The following is a 20,460-nucleotide window of genomic DNA, read 5'->3' on the forward strand; positions in this document are numbered from 1 at the left end:
CCAGTCACTCATGAAGAGGAAAAAAAATCAATAGTTACCTGAAAGTAAGCAACTAGTTACAAAAATAAAGGCAAGACACAAGTGGCCACCTTACCCAGCCAGGCCCTCTGGTAGAGAGCTGAAACCCAACCGAAGTTGGGTTAACTGAAGTGCTTGATACCCCTACACACTCTGAGAAGATAGAAATACACTATCAACATCACAGCAAGAGGTTTAGTGGCATCAAGGCTAGGGAAGATAAAAGAGTTTTAAGGAGGAAAGACAAAGAAATAGCTCATCCGTGAGAAAACAAAGCAGCCACAATAGGTTGGTCACTTCATTATCTCGGTCCTAAATAGTGTCTTCTGAGGGACTGTCACAGTTAAATATGCAGTCAGGGTGGCTGAGAGTCATGTTTGCCTTCTTTTTCTTTTGGGTGTTTTCTGTTTCCTTTACCTCACCTGTGTTCCATAGTTTTCATTCTAAAAGATGCCTTATACACCTGTTCCCAGTCATTGAGTAATTTCTCCTCTGACTGGAATGCAAATCCATCCCAATGGGAGTCATATTTGATTTATCAACTCTTCTTAGCAATTTTTGCCACTGCTTAATGCTCAAAAGTTTCTTCCATTCCCATTTTTTTCTTTGTCCTCCTGTTTCAGGATTTAATGCCAGCTCCAATTCTTCAAAGCACTCACCTCAGAATAATTTAAAAGTTTCCCAACTTTAATCCTATCTACAATTTCAACTAAGTATTTGGTTTTGTTTATTTGTTTGTTTTTATCTTATGCTGGGAAGTAACTACAGCTAAGGCTCAAAGAGGCTAATTATCCAAAGTCAACATAGCTAGAAAGTGGAAAAGTTAATATTTAAACCCAGGTCAGCTTGATTTGGTAATTATAGCCAAATTTCAAATGGTTAGAAAGAAAGAAATAAAACTTTCTCAACTTGATAAAGAGCACTTATTTTTTAAAAGCTGCAGCAAGTAAATACTTAATGATGAGAAACTAGATGCTTTTCCCTTGAAATAGAGAACAAGGCAAAGATTTCCTTTCTCATGACTTTTTTTTAATACCATAATGAAAGTCCTAGCTAATGCAATAAGACAAGAAAAGGAAATAACAGGTATGCAGATTGGGAAGGAAGAAATCAAACTGTCTTTGCTTATAGATGACACAAATGCCATGATTGTCTATGTATAAAATTCCAAAGAACTACCAAAAAAAAACCCACTGCTGGAATTAATAACTAGTAAGTAATAATAGCAAGGCTGCAAATAAAAGTATATTTTTAAGTGATCTCCACTGCAGTAGCTAATATACAAAAGTGAATTGTTTTCCTATATAAAGAAATGATCAATTGGAAGTTAAAATTAAAAACACAAGACCATTTACATTAGCACCAAAAAATATGAAATAGGTAGGTAAGTCTAGCAAAATATTTTTAAAATCTATATGAGAAAAACTACCCAAAAGTGATGAAAGAAATAAAAGATCTAAATAAATGGAGAGATATTCCCAGATTCATGAACAGGATAGGAAGATTCAATATTGTCAAGATGTTAATTCTTCCCAACTTGATCTATAGATTCAATGTAAGCTCTAATCAAAATCTCAGTGGGAAACTGACAATATAATTCTAATGTTTTCATGAAAAGGTAAAGACTCAGAGTGGCCAGTACAACACTGATGAAAAGCAAAGGCAGAAGACTGATACTACCCAACTTCAAGACTTGGTATAAAGTTAATGATCGAGACAGTGTGGTATTAGCAAAAGAATAGACAAACAGAACAACGGAACAGAATAGAGAGCTCAGAAATAGATCCATACAAATACAGTCCATTGATTTTTGACAAAAAGTCCCCAAAGGGGAAAAAAGTATATTTTTAAGTGATCCCCACTGCAGTAGCTAAAATAAGATTTTAGTCAAAGTACTTTCAGAAGTGAGCTATCTTTATTAATCAATTCTTCCTGAACTTGAAAAAAATCTTCACTTAATATTGTTTTTTATTAGTCTAGTCCATCATCTGCAATATTTGTTTCTCTAACAAGTCTTGTGAAATAGAAAAGCCAAACCCTCTGGGCTTTGCAGTCTCCCTAAGCTGTACAGGATATACTGGCAACACCTCTTCTTCTCCTCAGATTCTAAATTGGTAGGCATTTGCTTAGAGTGTCCATAGTGCCTGGCACTGTGCACCTTGCCCTTTATTTATATTATCTCAACTATTCATCTGGTTTCACCCACAGAAGCCCCAGGAGCTGGTTCCAATTTTTTAGGAGAGGAAGATAAAGCTTAGGGTGGTAGCATAACTTGTTCAAGGTCACACAGCAAGCAAATGGCAAAATGAGGGTTTGAACTCAGGCGTCTCCGAGTCCAAAGAGAAGAGATTAGAATTACTAACAGTTAGAGAACAGTACTAACTTCCATATTTTAAAAAGTGGGATGAGGCCAGGTGCGATGGCTCAAGCCTGGAATCCCAGCACTCTAGGAGGCCAAGGACTGCCTGAGCCCGCGGGTTTGAAACCAGCCTGGGCAACCTGGTGAGACCTTGTCTCTACAATAAATCAAAAAATTAGCCGGACATCGTAGCATGCGCCTGTAGTTCCGGCTACTTGGAAGGCTGAGGTGGAAGGATCATCAGAGCCCAGCAGGTTGAGGCTGATGTGGCTGTGAGCATGCCACTGCACTCCAACCTGGGCAACAAAGTGAGACTCCAACTCAAACAAACAAAAAGTGGGATCACAGAATGTTGAAATTGGAAGTACTGTAGAGAGCATCTTATCCAAACTTCCCAGTGGATTTTAAATGAAATAACACAAATTAGAGTGGAAATTGAGATTTCAAATGAAAATCTGAGCCAAGATGTATCAGTCAGAATAGGCTATTAAGCTGCAATAACAAAGGATTCCAAAATGTCAGTGGATGGACACCAGAAAGGTTTATTTCTCACTTAGCATATTGGCAGAGGAGAGCTCTGCTGTCATCTCTTTGGGATGTGGAATTATTGAGGCTTCTTCCTCTTGACAGCTGCTTCAATGATCACCACAGCAGGGGAGAAGAAAGTGATGATCCCCACATTGGCTTTTAAATATTCTGCTAGAAATGGCATGTATCAATTCAGCTCATTGGCCAAAACAAGTTACATATCCTGCCTAACTTCCAGAGGGCAAGGAAGAGAAATTCCACCATGTGCCTACAAGGATGGGAAAAAGAATGTGAACAATCCTAACACCTATCACAAGTAGGTTGGGTCCAACACTCGGTTTAATTAGCATAACTTCCTGGATCTACCCCCCAAAAGAGTCTTTTTCAATACCCACCGAAAATAACAGCATTGTCTCCTATTTTACAATCCTTACAAATTTACCTCAGGATTGTCTGTAATTAATCCTAAACCCTTGTTTGCGTTTTAAGGAATTCAATTAGTTTGGAGTCCAGGATCTAACTGGAATCACCTGTTGATCATATTTTTTAAAGGATTTGTTAGTATAATTCTCCAAGAAAAACACAGCATCAGTCAATTAGGCCCTACCATTCACATCCAGGAAGCAAAGAGACGGTTTCAGCCTATGGAATTTTTAATGCACCCAGGAGCTTAATAAGGAAGAAAGAATTCCTCCTGAAACTGCATTCAGGATTCCTCCTGAAATTGCATACACTGAGCTCAACTGTCAAGGGGAAAACAAACCAACCCTTGGGTCCAATTAAGCATAGAACCCTTGCATACCCCGGCTTATCTGTCAAGAGCTTTGGACGAGGGCTTCTCCAGCATCTGAGAATAATCTGTCAGGACAGCTCTCAGCCCCCTCCAAGATGGTGAAGGAAAGCAGCTAGAACTAGAGTGGCTGAATGGCTTATGGAGAAATTTAGAAATGCATTGTCACTTACACAGTTAGCTAGGCTTTGCTTGCCTTAAGATAGGCCTATAAGAAAGGAAAACTAAACAAGAGCAGAGAGATGAATGTGAGAGAAGATTATATACATGAAGCCCTAAAATACCCATGGGAGTCCACATGGATCAGTCTCAGCAGGGTGCAGACACAGTTAAAGAGAAGTGGGTCAATAACAAAAATACTTGAAAAGAAATTCAAATCTTCATTATTAGTTTTCAAGGAACATTAAGGAGAGCCTAAGGTCTAAGCTTCAGTAATGTTCCCCCAAATCCCCTTAACCAATACAAATTTTCTTGTAGCCTTGAGGTGCTACAGAGACTCTTGATTTCCAAAACCTCCAAATTCCCACCCCCAGGCCAAGCTCACAAGGCTTTATTGTTTTCTCTCCCCATCCTCCACCTCTCTCCCTTAAACATTATGCAGGTTGGTAGCTTTTTTTGCATCAAGAAATCATCTTTCCTCTCCAGGAGAGAGGAGGAAGGAAAAATGGAGAAGGTCACAGCAGAGGGTGGCTTGGACACGCATGTGCGCTTAAAACTCCTGAGGTATAGTTTTAAAAAGGCTTCTGTAATGGCCCAAAGCATATTATGGTGGACTTGAGGTGACTTGCCTACCACTTGGAGGCATCCTAAGGTGAATGAGAAAGCTGAGCAGGAAGACAGGAGACCATACTAGACAAGGCAGTTAGCTCAGAATGTCTCCCACTACTTTGGTATACACGTGCCTAGACATGGCCACGCCACAGGGAATTACAGTCCAGTGTACTTCAGATAAGTGACACGACAGAGGTCATAACCATAATAGGAATCGCAGCTGAAAATTACTGAGTACTAACTATAAAAGAGGGCCTGGGTTAAGTGCTGCACAAAGATTATGTCACCCTTCCAACAACCCTAGCTCCAGCCTTTTTGGGTGAATGACCTTCTAGAAATGTATGACTTCCACCCACCTCCATGTCTAAATCTTCCAAGCGACATATTTCTTTCTTCTTTGTACTCTAATTGTTATTTCCAACCCAGCATGGCCCACAATCCCACACCGTGAAGGACTAATGTCTCGCTTCAGTAGTGTCATTCCAGAAGGTTCCCAGTAGTCAGGCAATTAGCAAGCCTGTAGCCCACACAGTCATGGAATTCCTGAAACAACCACTCTTGTGTGCTGAGGGGATTCCTGCACACACACACACACACACACACACACACACACACACACACACACACATACACATGCACGCAGACAGACACAATCACAAAAATGATTTGTCACAAATATTTAAAGACTGGAAGATGTAGGCTGGGCTCCCCAACTCTCACACCTACTCCTTTCTTCAAGCGATTAGTCACTAAGAAGGAAAAACATCTTGATTAGATTTACATCTCTTCTGACTACACAGCAATCCAAGCCAAGGGTGGTTCAATTTTATGAAACTAAAAATATAGAGAATGATGTGAATTTTAATCGCCATTATCAGCTATTATGAGCCAGCGATTCCTCTGCCTTTTTTTACTCTTTGAGGCAGATAACAGCTTCCTGAAGGAAGGAAAATATCACATCGAATCTACCAGCTCTTTATTCCTAAAGAACATTTTCTTCCATTGTTTAGTAGTGCATCACAGCAGAACCTGATAGCTGTATAAACACAAAAGAATGCACAGAAATGTATGCTAAAAATGAATATGAAAGTGAGGAGCCCTTTAGGAATTCACTCTGAAGTAAGCCTGTAAAGATATTCTAGACAGGCATAAAATGGAAAGAAAAAAAACTAGATAGAATGAACCATTTTTGTAAAATTTGTACGTTTTCACATATGCGTGCATACGTATATACACACACATATAGACACTAAAATAAAGATTTGAAGGCTAAAAAGCTAAATGCTGATGGTGATATCTATGAGAGATGAGAGTTAGGTTGTTTTTAGTATTTTTGTGTGTGTACCTTTTATTTGCATTTTCTAGCTTTTCTGCGGGCAACAAGCATCGGGCTGATTATCAGTAAAAAGGTAATGTATTTGTTTTTAAATACACAGGGCACTGGTTTTCTCTCTGAAGGTACCACACCGACCAAATTCTCACAGGTTAATGAACTAGCAGTATCCTTAAGACTCATAAACCAAAATTCCAGTTTTCATATTATCCAGAAGTACTGCCTCTTTTCTCTCCAGGAGAGAGAAGCAAGACATGAGGGTCTGAGTAAAGTGAGACTAGCTCTGAGCTTAAAGTCCCAGTACTGGCTTAGAGTCCCCTGCCTCTACCAACCAATGGCTCTGAGCAAGTTACCAACCTTCCCAAGACTCTGAGTGCCCAGGTGTACAGCAGTAGACTGGGCTGTGTGATGGGGGGAGGTCCATTCCAGACCCAGACTCAGGCAGTTCCGGGTTTGGTGGCCGCCTTATTAATGGAACACTGCCCTGGCTTTGTTTCAGGGTTCAGATGTATCCACTTGCCCCTGAACCCAAGCTGCTGGGTCCCCTAAAAGTTGTACCACAGGACGAGAAAGGGACAGTTATGGAGTCAGGAGAGATGATGTTAAAAATGTTTATTATCTCCCCTCCATGTCTGCAGTGAAGGTAGGACCAGAGCTGGCAGAGGTTTTTAGCTTGACAAGTTTGTTTTGGGTGGGGCAGGGCTGCATAATTGGGTCACCTATCCTGAAAAAGGGTATTCAACTTGGAAAAGAGGAAGTGAAACTGTCTCTGTTTGCTGATGATATCATCTTTTCCCTAGAAAACCCTAATATCCTCCAAAAGATTCCTAATTTTGATAAATAAATTCAATAAAGTCTCAGATTACAAAAATCAACATACGCAAATCAGTAGCACTGCTATACACCAATAGGAATCAAGTTGAGACTCAAATCAAGAACTCAATTTCATTTAAAATAGCTGCCAAAAAAAAAAATACCTAGGAATATACTTTACCAAGGACAGGAAAGATCTCTATAAGGAGAACTACAAAATACTGATGAAAGAAACTGTAGCTGCCACAAACAAATGGAAAAACAATCCATGCTAATGGATCAGAAGAATCAATACCATTAAAATGGCCATACTGCTCAAAGCAATCTGCAGATTCAACGCAACTCTCTATTAAATTACCAACATCATTCTTCATAGAATGAGAAACAAAAATCCTAAAACTCATATGGAACCAAAAACAAAACCCAAATAGTCAAAGCAATCCTAAGCAAAAAGAACAAAGCTGGACACATCACATTACTTGACTTCAAATTATACTGCAAAGCTATAGTAACAAAAACAGCATGGTACTGTTATAAAAGTTGACACATAGACCAATGAAACATAATCGAGAATTCAGAAATAAAGCAAAAGCCTGCAACCAACTGATCTTCAACACAACAGACAAAACCATACACTGGGAAAAAGACACCCTATACAATAACAATAAATGGTGCTGGGAAAACTGGCTAGCCATGTGCAGATGAATAAAACTGAATCTCTATCTCTTTTCATACAAAAAAAATTAACTCAGGTGGATTAAAGACATAAATGTAAGACCTGAAACCACAAAAATTCTAGAAGAAAATTAAGAAAAGCTCTTCTGTATACTGGCCTGGGCAAAGAATTTATGACTAAGACTCCAAAAGTAAATGCAATAAAAGCAATTTTTAAAAAATACTTAAATTAAAAGGTTTCCATAGAGCAAAAGAAACAACAGAGTAAATCGATAACCTACAGAATGGGAGAAAATATTCACAAACTACACCTCTGACAAAGGACTAATATCCAGACTCTACAAGGAGCTGAAACAAATCTGCAAGAAAAAAAAAAATCCCATTACAAGAAGTGAGCAAATGACATGAACAGACAGTTCTCAAAAGAAGAGATACACCTGAGCAACAAGCATATGAAAAAATGCTCAACATCAGTAATCATCAGGGAATTACAAATTAAAACCACAATGAGATAACACTTTACCCCAGTCAGAATGGCCATTATTAAATCATCAACAACAACAACAACAAAAAATAGATGTTGATGCCCAATGCAGTGAAGTCGATGGAAATGTATATTAGTACAATCTCTATGGAAAGCAGCATGGACATTTCTCAAAGAACTAAAAGTAGATCTACCTTTCTTTTTTTTTTCTTTGAGTTGGAGTCTCACTCTGTTACCCAGACTGGAGTGCAGTGGCCGCTCCTGGCCACCGCAGCCTTGCCTGCTGGACTCTGGCGATCCTTCAGCCTCAGCCTTCTGCCTCAGCCTTCCGGCTGATTTTTTGATTTATTGTAGAGATGAGGTCTCGCTGCCCAGGCGGGTCTCGAACCCACGAGCTCAGGCGTAGATCTACCTTTCAATCCAGCAATCCCACTACTGGGCATCAACCCAAAGCTAAATAAGGCACTATGCAAAGAAGACACCTGCACTCATATGTTTATCACAGCACAATTCATAATTGCAAAGATATGGAATAAACCTAAGAGTCCATCAACCAATGAGTAGTTAAAGAAAATGTGATTCACACACACACACACACACACACACACACACACACACACACACACACACACACACACCACGGAATACTACTCAGCCATAAAAAGAATGCAATAATATCTCTTGTAGCAACTTGGGCAGAACTGAGGACCACTGTCCTAAGAGAAGTAACTCAGGAACAGAAAACCAAAACCACATGTTTTCACTTATAAGTGGGAGCTAAGCTATGGATCCCCAAAGGCATATAGCAATATCATGGACATTGGAGACTCAGTAGAGGGAGGAAGATAAGGAAATGAGGGATGAAAAATTACCTATTGGGTACAATACACACTATTCAGGTGACAGGTACGCTGAAAGCCCCGACCTTACCGCTACGCAAATCATCCATGCAACCAAAAACCACTTGTACCCCTGAAGCTACTGAAATAAAAACAACTAAAAATTTTTTTAAAGTTTTAAAAAAGATAAAGCTTTAAAAAAAAAGAAAGAAAATTCTGTTAATTTCACTCAATCACAGATTCAGTCAAACAGGAACTCACGTTTCATTTCACATGGACAATTTCTTATCTTTTTCAATAACTCTGCCACGTTCCATTCCCCCTTCTCGCCCCCCCCCCCCCCCCACACACACACACACTCCGCGAAGTTGGCTGCAACACTCATGCAAGGCAGCTGGGGTTAGGAATCAGAAAGCAGATAAACAGTATTGCTAAGGAATTGCATGAATCTTCAGACTTCCTAGAGCACAGAAAATTGTCCTTCTCTGATTCTTCTGTTTCCGGTCACCCAACACCAATGTTCTCTGCTGACCTCTCCCACCAACAACCTATGCTTTTTTGCTCCCCTGTCTTTATGAGGGGCCTGCCAATCTTTTCTCTACGTTGATATGTCCAGAAGTTAGAAGATGAAAAGAGAAAAATCAAAGGCTGCCAGAGACAAAGAATTTTTCACGAGGAACCACAGTGTCCTGAAGCAGGGGTCTCCAACCCCGAGAGCCATGGGCCAGTACTGGTCCGTGGCCTGTGAGGAATCAGGCCACACAGCAGAAGGGGAGCAGTCAGCAAGCAAGTGAAGTTTCATCTGTATCTAAAGCCACTCCCCACCGCTCGCATAACTGCCTGAGCTCTGCCCCCATCACATCAGCAGTAGCTTTAGATTCTCATAGGAGCGCAAACCCTATTGTGAGCTGCGCTTGCAAGGAATATCGGTTGTGCACTCCTTATAAGAATCTAATGTCTGATGATCCGACGTGGAGCTGAGGTGGTGGTGCTATATATTTCATTATATACTGCAATATAAAATAAAAATAAAGTACACGGTGAATGTAATGCAGATGAATCATCCCAAAACCATCTCCTTCCCCCATCCATGGAAAAATTGTCTTCCATGAAACTGGTCCCTGATGCCAAAAAAGTTGAGGACCACTGTCCTAAAGGACCAGTCTAGAAGTAACAGAGTTGACACACACATACTTGGTACGCACAAGCAGAAAAAGCAGTCCAAAGATTCTACACCTAGACCTCTTGGGATGGAGAAAATCCCACACAGGTAGCTCACTAGTTAATTTTAAAGAGCTCAAGGAAGGGAAGGAGATGGCTTTTTCTTCTGCAAGCCAAGAAGAGTTCCTGGTGATAACCTTCCTAGATCAGTACACAAGTTTTAATCCGTGAGTGTTGCTTCCTGAAGTTATATGCTGCATCTCAGAAAGCTGGTTTGTTGGCCAGTAGACAATGAACAGGACATCAAAGAGCTCTCATTTGGTGGTCAGTATATATAAGCCAGGGTCTGTGAGGACACAGCCCACCGAAGAGGGCAGATAAATTCGGAAATGTAAATTGTATGTCTCTGCTGCTCAAATTGCCAAGTTTTATTCTGTTGCTATTGTTTCTTTGTTTTTGCTTTATTTTCCAAATTTTCCTCCAGTTCATTTTGTCACCTAAAATACTCCCCCAGAATGTCCCACCACCATGGTTTCACTCATGCTATTCCCCTGTATGAGCAAAGCCCTCCCTTCCACCTGTCAAAATTATTTTATTGACATGTTCATCTGCTCATGGTAGAGAATTTACTTCAGGACCTCTCCTGCATTAGAGACCTCACAGACTCCCCACATTTTCAATGGCCTGTCTGTCCTCTGAGTCATTTGGAAACTGATGAAATACTGTCTTGGTCATCTCTCATTTTGTCGTCTTGTGTGATTAGGTGTCTCTAGTTTTATCACTTCTCTCGAGCTTTCTTTTCTCAAGTAAACTTATTTTTCATCAAATTCTTCATTATGTCTCACAGGATAATGTGTACATAGCAAATATTTCGTAAAAATATTTAATATATTTAGTATTAAGCCACGATTAAAGATGACTTTAACCTATTAATTTCGCAAAGTCAAAAAACTATAAAAATGACCAACCCCAACAAACCTGCAACAATGGACTCACATACTCACAGATGTCAGGACTGGAATGAATATGGGATACAATTATTTAGATATAACTTAGGGGATCTTTTTAATCTCCATATTTTCACCCAGGCACACCCCCCACCCCCGGGAGGTATCAAGCTTTGCAATCTCTAACCTCAGAGGATGTGGGCAGCAGAGTGAAAATCAGCAACTCATGAGAACGCCTGGACTTTGCTTGCAGTATCTGAATCCACTGAAGAGAAAAGAATATGAGGAGTAACCCAGTTATCTATTGCTGTGTAACAAGGCATTCTAAAACATGTTCCACGTATTAACTGAGCTCAACTGGATGGTTCTTGCCTGGGGTCCTTTATACTGTCGTAGTCCAACGTGGAAGCAACTGAAAATTTATTTACGCCCACGTCTGTTGCCTAGGCTGAGCTGGTTGGAACATCTGGGAGATTTCTGAGCTTCTGTCTCTCTCCCTCCCTCCTTCTCTTCCTTTTTCTCCCTCTCCCTTTTTCTTTTTGCCTCCCCCTATTCTCCTGCCTCCCTGGCTCCTCCCCCTTCTCCCTCCTCTCTCTGTCATCCTCTCACCCTCCCTTTGTCTTTCTCTCTGTGCATCCTCTCCATGTGGCTAGCATGGGCTTCCTCACACCATGGCAGGCTCAAGGAAGCCAGGCATCTCAATGGGCAGCTTGTTTCCCCCAGGAGGCGGAAGTTGCCTTTCCTGCAATATCACTTCCACTGCATTCTATTGGTTGCAAGTGAGACACAAAGGTTAGCCCAGACTCGAGGGAAGGGCAATTAGACAGTTCCTCTCAGTGGGAAGAGTAGCAAAGAACGCATGGCTCTCTTTAATATGCCATTGGGAAAAAGAGACTTCTTCCTGATTAAAAAGAAGGTACAAGCAGCATGAATCTGTGCTTGCTCCCTGGATATGATCTGTGTTGGCACAAAGACATTAGGGAGAAATGTGGCATATCTAGAAAAAAAAAAACTCTACAACCACTAGGCTTTCTGTCCTCACCAGGTTGCCATGTTCCAAAAATATCACTGGGTCCAAGGGACAGGCTGACGTGTATGCATTGCTAATAGTGAGCATGCTTCCTCTAGTAACTTGCACCCAATGAGACGTCAGAGCCTGGGCACAACCCCCATGTTGGGGGAAGTTCAGAAAAGAGATAAAAAATTACTAACTACCCCAGTAGGAAGGATGCTTGGCATCAAAATGAGGTTGGTTGATTTATGGAAAATAGAGTTGCAGAATCTCTTCCAGCCTGGTTTTGGAAACTGACCTTGGGGTCAACCCCTAAATTTTATTTCTTTTGACCTGACTCCTCAGTGAAGCTATTTTGCCTCTCAAAGCTGAACCCTCTGCTTTATCTACTTTCATCACTAATTGGCAGAGAAGAGTTAATTTGCTGTCACAGGCACCCTCCGGCACAATCCACACTGGAAGATCAACCATTCAAGTGCAGAGAAGATGGTGGGGAGATTGATACAGAGATCAGTTTGGAGATGGGGCTCTGTGAAAGAGAAGGAAAAGGGCAGTGACCCTGCCAGAACTACTCATTGTCCTGAAAGTCTCCTGGATTGTTCAAAGAATGCTGCAATAAATTACACATGCCCCTCCATGGACCCCCAAAAGAATCAGTTCTGTGCATGTCAGTAGGACACATGGGAGTGCAAAGCCGGTACATCAGCATGGAGGTTAACCTCTTCTCCACCGGGCTCCAAGAGAGAAAGCTCTGTTTAAGGTGAGATGTGGAGAAGAAGGCTCACGAAGACGTTAAAAGCACACAATATCAAACCCGGGACAAGAAGGAAGCCGGCCATGTGGAACTGAATGCTCACTCTCAGCATTGCACTTTACTAGGTCACAAATGGAATCAGCTGTCCCAGTCTTCCTTCCCTTAGCTTGCATCTCCCTTTCTTGCATTTATTAAACTGAATCCTCACTTACCGAGCTCCTAATTTCTCTCTGACTGTGGCTGTCTGCCTGTCACTCACGTTCTGCCTTCCAACAAAGAAAAAACAGCCACAGTCCATCAGCACAGGGAAATCATGCAGGTTCAGAGGATGGTCAAGAATCTTTGAAAGAGAGTGTGAGATTCTTCAGAGTAGATTGGCCACAAGACACTCTTACAACCACCCAAATTTCCTGCAAATATTTTTAGCGCATCTTATGTGCCAGGAACTCTGCTAAGCCATTTACATGTATTAGCATCTTAATGCCAGTCTCTTCGGTAGATAGTATTATAAGATTATTATCCCCATTTTGCAGAAAGGAAAATGGAGGCTCAAGCAACAAATAAGAGCTGGACTCAGGACTTGAACTCTCTTCTGTGCCTCCCTAATGAGTCGCTCTTTTCCACCAAGTCACTGGTCCTCAAATGTTGGTGTGCATACTTTGAGAGCACTTCTTTTTCAGTAAGCTCTTCTGCCTCTCAAACAACCAGACTCTCACATAGTTTTTCAGAAAATTCTCTGGCCTCAGTGTGAAACTGATGGACAGATACACACATGCCCATTCAATTTCTACTGTCAGCCTTCTCTCTAAGGCAGACTCTTCCTAATCTTGCTTTCACCACACAAGGGGCAAAACCATCCCCATGTCGTATTGGTTTTTCAGCAGCGCCCTTCGTTTCGATGAGGGTTCCGGAAACCCTAAATTCTCTCTCTAAAAGCAACATATTTGCTCCTGGTCCCTCACCCTCACTCCAACCACAGACTGGAAGAATGAGGCCAGGCCAAGCCCAACAGATGAGTTGCTTAGTAACTGAAATCACATATCCATGAACCCCAGAGGCAAGTGGTACCCATTACTACCCCTCAGCATGTGTTGGAATATGACTCTTCAGAACACAGTTCCTCCCTGAAATCCCTCAGAACATAGCGAGGGTCTTCATGGTCTCACCTTTCTTCATAGCTGGGTACATCACTAGCTCCTTAGAAACCTGGTTTATTAAGCAGTCCATTTCCAGTTGTGCCTAAGGCTGCTGGCCGATACCTCTCCCAGGCTTTTAATGAAGTTATTTTGGAGTAGATAAGATGGTGCTAGCCATATAATTTCAGTGAATCTATTAGAGGTTCAACTGCTCAGTGCTAACTTATTTGCCCCGTGAAAATGTGTATATCCTCATCTTGAACTGACTTCCTGAGATCTTAATATGTATGTCAGTCTTTATGAATGTGGGGAGACAGGAGCTAGAGAGAAAAGAATGGGAGATTCTATTACTGAGCTCAACCCACACCAAACAATACACTCCAAAGAAGGTCGGCTGACTCACCCTAACAATGGTTCAGACTCATCTCAGGGAGGGAAGGAGACGGGAAGAAGCCCTCAACGCTTAGACAGTTACTCTGTTGGACATCTTTTTGTAAAACTAGGCTGTTAATTTGTCTAGGCAAGTGAAGTGGGTATGTAGGGACATCCCCTTGTCCACGGAAGTCAGGTGGGGACTGCAAACCTGAGTCTCGTAATTTACTAACTTAGATGAGAAGTAAGCAGTTTTAGACACAACTATTTCACTACAGTTCGCTACTATACATTATTTCATCTCATCGAAGAAGGGGGGAGACATTTAAAAACTTTTCCCCTCAATCATTAATCAGTATCAAATTTTGAGTTTGTACTCAGAAATCACCTGGGAACTAAGCTATCCTTTCAATAAGCTCTTCTATTTCCCAGGTTATCCATGATCTCAGGTTACCCGTGATTCTTCAAAATCTGCACCATTTCCGGGATCAGTATACATAGAAATAGACTTTAAGCAGGTAATTCTTAACATCATGAAGTTCTGTTATAAGGCAGAACTGTTCTAGCTGCCCTCCTTGTTTTTAAGGAAACATAGTATTGATATAACATACATATGCTAAAGGACACAAACCGTAAGCACAAGGCTCAATGAATGTTTACAAGGTGAGCACATCACATAATCGCTACCCAGATCAAGCAAGAAAACATTATTGGCTCCTGAAAAACCCCCTTCATGCCTTTCAGTTATTGCCTCCAAAAGCTATCCACTGCCCTGAGTTCTGTCATCAAAACAGTTTTGCCTGTTTCTGAAATTTACGTGGATGAGACTCCTACGTCACTTTAGCCATGACCAACGAGAAGAGTATAGCCTTTGTGAGTAACTGAATGTGTTGGCTAAATAATGCTTAAAAACATTCAGCATCAAAATTTGGTCCAAATAAAATAATTGCATTTGGAAGATATTCTCCAGTATTTAGTGGGCTCCAAGTATTTCTACCCAACAAGTCTATTTATTCCGCTATATTGTGAATATATCAAAGTATAAATCCATCTTTTGAGGTGGCCAGGTGGCAATAACTCCCTCAAAATTAGGCAGCCCCCCAAATCATTTTCTCTCATAATTTATGGTGCAGAAATCCAAGGAACCAGCAGCCATCTATTTTTTCAGGTCCTGTCTGGGGCATGCTGGCTTTTCTCATAGTACCCCTGGCATCCACACACAAGGGAGCAGTGGGCCAGTCATTGATGGGCAGAAATACAAGTACACACTAGGCCCCTAAATGTCACAACAATATGTCAGCTCTGCCACCTGCCTGTCTGGTGACTAGACACAGTATATGGAGCCTACTTTAGTAAACAATATAGCTTTTCAGCACTCTGGGCACTCACCCATCAGAGAACTCAACTGTGAAAATTGCTGTCACCTGCCCTCGCCAAAAGCCCGCTTGAGACTCGTGGTATTTAACAGAATCACGCTGCCTGCCCATTCCATAGCTTCCTTAAGTTATTCCAGTGCATTCATTTAGATCATCAGAAATCCATAGGCACAAACCTTATTACTGTAGCTTCTTAGAAAACTGCTTTCACTAATCTCATCGAGGTGACAGATCATTCCTCAACTCTGATCGAGTGGCAACAGAAGAACTATTGGCGATTTCTGTATCTCTTGCCAGAACATAACCGTTGCCCGTCATATTACCCAATGCCTGTTATAAGATTTAATACAAATAATTTCTAATGATAGAATTGTAGCCCTCCAGGAACCAGTCAGGGGAATCATGTGAAGCATTGGGATTCCCTCTTTGCTTCTGCTTTCAGAAAGCTGGAAGTTAAATGTACTTTAAATAAAATAACCACACACACACACACACACACACACACACAAAATTCGCAAGGCAAATCTATAGCAACAGAAATGCCTGGGGAAATGAAAGGGGAAAGATTACAAACGAGGCTTCTTTTCTGGCTGATGGAAACATTCTAAAATTAGATTGGTGAGATGGTTTCACAACCCTGTAAACTTACTCCCCCAAAATCATTGAATTGTACTCTTAAAAGGGTAAATTTAATAGTATGTCAATTATACCTCAATAAAACTGTTTTTAAAAATCAATCTGAAGCCAGGCTCGGTGGCTCAGCCTGTAATCCCGCGCCTTGGGAGGCTGAGGTGAGTGAATTGCCTGAGCCCGTGGGTTCGAGACCCACCTGGGCAACTTGGCGAGACCTCATCTCGACAATAAATCAAAAACTAGCCGGGTGTGGTAGCACGCGCCTGTAGTTCCAGCTACTCGGAAGGCTGAGGCGGAAGGATCGCCGGAGCCCAGCAGGTCGAGGCTGCGGTGGCCGGGAGCGGCCACTGCACTCCAGTCTGGGCAACAGAGTGAGAATCCAACTCAAAAAATAAAAAAATAAAAAAATCAGTCTGAGACAGATCATAGTCATAAATGTGAAAGGCAAAACAAGAAAACTGAAGAAAATATGAGAGAATATCACCATGAGCTTGGAGCAGGCAGGAATCTCCTAGACAGAAGACGAAAGCACTAATCATATTAGAAAAACAATGATAAAATGGACTTCATTAAAATGAGCATGTCTGTTAGACAAAGAATATCATTAAGGTAGTGAAGAAGCAGACCACAAGCTGGGAAAAATATTTGCAATACTTATATCTGACAAAGACTCACTGTCCAGAATATAAATGTTTAAAACACTCCAACAAATAAGCAAATCCAAATCTTAAATGGACAAAAGACTTGAAGAAATGGTTCACAAAATAAGATAGGTGTTCAACTGACCAATAAACACATTAAAAGGTACACAGCCTGGGCACAGTGGCTTACACCTATAATCCCAGTACTTTGGAAGGTCAAGGTGAGAGGATTGCTTGAACCCAGGAGTTCCAGACCAATCTGGACAACATAGCAAGACCTTGTCTCTATAAAAAAAATTTTTTTCTTAATTAGCTAGACATGGTGGTACACACCTATAGTCCCAGCTACTTAGGAGCTTAAGGCATGAGGACAGCTTAGTCAAGGATGCAGTGAGCTAAGATCTCATTACTGCACTCCAGCTTGGGCAACAGAGTCAGACACTGTCTCTAAAAATAAAAATAAAAGCTACACAAATAGTAAGGCCATGGCTATCTCAGTTTCTAGTTCTGTGTCTTCATGCCTTTCAATTTGCTTAATGATGTCTACCTCCTTGATATCTGCCTCCTGTTAGTACTCTGGCAGATACAAATATTGAAAGATGTATCTGCCAGAGTACTAACAGGAGGCAGATATCATACTCAATTTAGAATAATTCAAGAAGGGTTTCTTTCCAATGGAACTGTTTATAAAGGTTGAAGTTAGGTAGAGGCATCTACCAAAACTGGGGCCGAAATTGAATGAGGAGCAGCAGAAATGTCACCAGCCAAGGAACATGGGGCATGCTGGAACCCCAGGGTAAGGTAGAGAAGCCACCTCAGTAAGGATAGTGATCGCTGGTCCAAGAGCAAAATCAGGCTGCGGCAACACCACAGGGAGGGAGCCAAGGGGAAGATACTCAGACCTCACACTCTTCTCTGTGACATCCTTGCTGGGGGTCTTGTTGGTCAAACCCAACTGGAAACCAAAGGACAAGGTAGCTCTTATATCAATGTCATCCATCAGGTCAGTCATTTGGGGCAGAGAGTGGCTCTGAAGGGTGGAATGGAAGAGATCTGGCACAACTTTGCAAGCTGCCTGGAATTCCTTTTAAAATTCACAGGGAATAAATAAATGAACAATTACTACAACCAGTAAAGTAATGCTCCTGAGACAGAGAAAGGAGTTTCTTTAGAGATATTATATTCACTTTTCATAAGCAATTTATGAGGAAGGAAGAGAGGAAAATGTAATGTTCATTATCATATACCCAACCAAGATAATGCCTTGCCTAATTGGTTTTCTATCGATTGGACATGGAACTGACTCCTGTCCAAAAATGAATGGCACATCCCCAGGAGTAAATGATACACCTTCTGGGAAGGGTTTGCTCCTCCTCATACTCTCTTCAGAACTAGCATCTGGGCACTAGGGGAAGCATTTCTTATCTCACAGAAATACAAAGTGAATCTCCTCTTTGACAGGTACTTCTTCATCTACAAAGCCCATAAGGAACCTTCAGCCTCTCCTCTGGCCTCTCCTCTGTCCCAACGCACTTCCTCAGCTGCCCCAACCCACCTCTGTGAGCCCTCTCTCTCCTCTTTGTCACTGACTCTTACTTACTTCCCAACCACAGTTTCCATTAGTGCAGGATCCAAGATATCTGCATTGATTTTCTTAAAAGGTTTTAAAAGTGTCGATCAAGAAGCACGCTGATGCATTCTTCTGTTTCACAAGCCTCAGTCTGCAAGGTGATCTGGGACACTGAATACTCAGTTGATTCCTGTTCTAACTCTCTCTGTATAACGGCACAAAGCAAAACCAAGCTGTTCTAGGCAGAAGCCTTCTCTGAAGCTGAAGTAATAACCTGATGTATTTACCAGTTTATATGCCCATTGTCTCTTCCACTAGAACAAAGACTCTTGTGAACAGGGGTCCTGTCTGTCTTGTTCTGCGTGTCTCCTCACAGTCCAGCAAGGAGCACCTAGGGGCTAACTGTATGCTAAATAAATAAATGGGTAAGCGAATGTGATTTCCTTTCTTTGGCTTCTCTTTTGGTACCACCTGGCCTTAAGTCTGCCATCCTCTGTCACTCACCAGTTTCATAACAAGTTCACTTGTGATAACTTATGTAGAGATCAAAAGCTGTCCTTAAAACATCTCTCTCTGAACAAGTGGCTGGCCAGCAGCAGAAGTAGTGTCTTCCATCTTGCTTTATGGCACCAACTCCTTGTTACGCTAAGCCAGCCAGCTCAGCAGAGTCCACATGCACTCATCTGACCACGCTATGTCATCTAGCTCATTGCTTCTTCTCAGTCACATTCACTAAACACCACTCCTGCCTCCTTTTACCCAGACCCGCTCACCACACAAGCAAAAATCCCAAGAGTTCTGCCACAGACCTTGGCCACTGGTAAAACTGAACAACTGAGCATTGAAGAATAATGATAAAATCAGACATTTGTAATTTTTGAGTTGAAAGGATCATTAGAAGTCATCTGGCCCAATAACTTTTAAACTTTTTAACAACAACCCACAGTAGGAGATGAATTTTACCTCTCAAATGAGAACACACCCATTCTTTCGACAAATATATATTGAGCTGGTACAGGTGCCAAGCTCTGGTCTAGGGGCTAAAGATAAAACAGTAATTGACACAGACAAAATCTGCTTGCTCGCATGAAGATTATATTCTAATGTAAACTCACCTCTGTGTGTGTGTGTGTGTGTGTGTGTGTGTGTGTTTATCTTTTGTTTGTTTGCTTGTTTATTTGTTTTAATGCTGGCCACAACCCTCTAGTTATTTCCAGATTCACTCAGCTTGAAAACTACTAACCTGATCTTGCATTTTCATTTTGCAGACATAGAAAGCAGTTTAGAGAAAGTGAAGATAGTGAGGTTAACTTTGAACTCCTTAGCTGGAAGTACCTGCAGACATCCAAGTGGAGGTTTCCAAGTGGAGAGATTCCAACCCTTGGAGTTCCTAACATAGTAGACATTTAAATATACAGAAGCTAAGCTCAGGGAAGATGTTTAAAAAACTGATACACAAATCTGGGAGTCAGTCGGTTGAAGCTATGGGATGCTCAGAGGAACACCAGCATTTCAGGAATGTGCAGAAGAAGAAGACCAAAACATACAGAAAACCAAAGAAGGCTGGGCACGGTGGCCGATGCCTATAATCCCAGCACTCTGGGAGGCCAAGGTGAGAGGATTGCCTGAGCCCACAGGTTCAAGACCAGTCTGGGCAACTTGGCGAGACCTCACCTCTACAAGAAACCAAAAAATTAGCTGGGCGTGGTAGCACGTGCCTATAGTTCCAGCTACTTGGAAGGCTGTGGTGGAAGAATTGCCTGAGCCCAGCAGGTCGAGGCTGCGATGGCCGTGAGTGTGCCACGGCACTCCAGCCTGGATGACAGAGTGAGACTCCAACTCAAAAACATAAAAAATAAAACCAAAGAAGAGCAGCATGAAGGAAGTTCGGTCATAGCGTCCACATTGCAAAGAGGTAAATTAAAATACGGGATTTGCAATTATGGATGTCAGGTGACCACAGCTTATTCAAGCAATTGTAGATGTGGGCAGAAGCTAGGCTGAGGATGACTGAGAAATCAATGAAAGACATTAAGTGAAGGCTGTGCTTTCAACAAGCTTGACAGGGAAAGGAAGGAGTGAGCAACAGCACAATAGCTGGAGAAGAGGGAGAGACTCTCCTGCAGAGGAAAGATCTTAAGATAAGAAAGACAGGGACAACCGGCTCGGTGGCTCAGCCTGTAATCTCGCGCTTTGGGAGGCCGAGGTGAGTGGATTGCCTGAGCCCGCGGGGTCGAGACCCGCCTGG

General features: G+C 41.7%; 1 protein-coding gene across 1 annotated transcript in view; it reads right to left on the reverse strand.

The window, feature by feature from the left end:
* FRMD3 (FERM domain containing 3) overlaps window positions 1-20,460 on the reverse strand; it is a gene marked incomplete at its 3' end in the record, with an annotated part of 198,093 nt that overhangs the window by 63,082 nt on the left and 114,551 nt on the right. The gene's annotated exons all lie outside the window — the stretch shown is intronic.

This window comes from Carlito syrichta, unplaced genomic scaffold (genome assembly GCF_000164805.1).
Source record: "Carlito syrichta isolate Samal-C Ts95f unplaced genomic scaffold, Tarsius_syrichta-2.0.1 Scaffold315331, whole genome shotgun sequence".
NCBI lineage: Eukaryota > Metazoa > Chordata > Mammalia > Primates > Tarsiidae > Carlito > Carlito syrichta.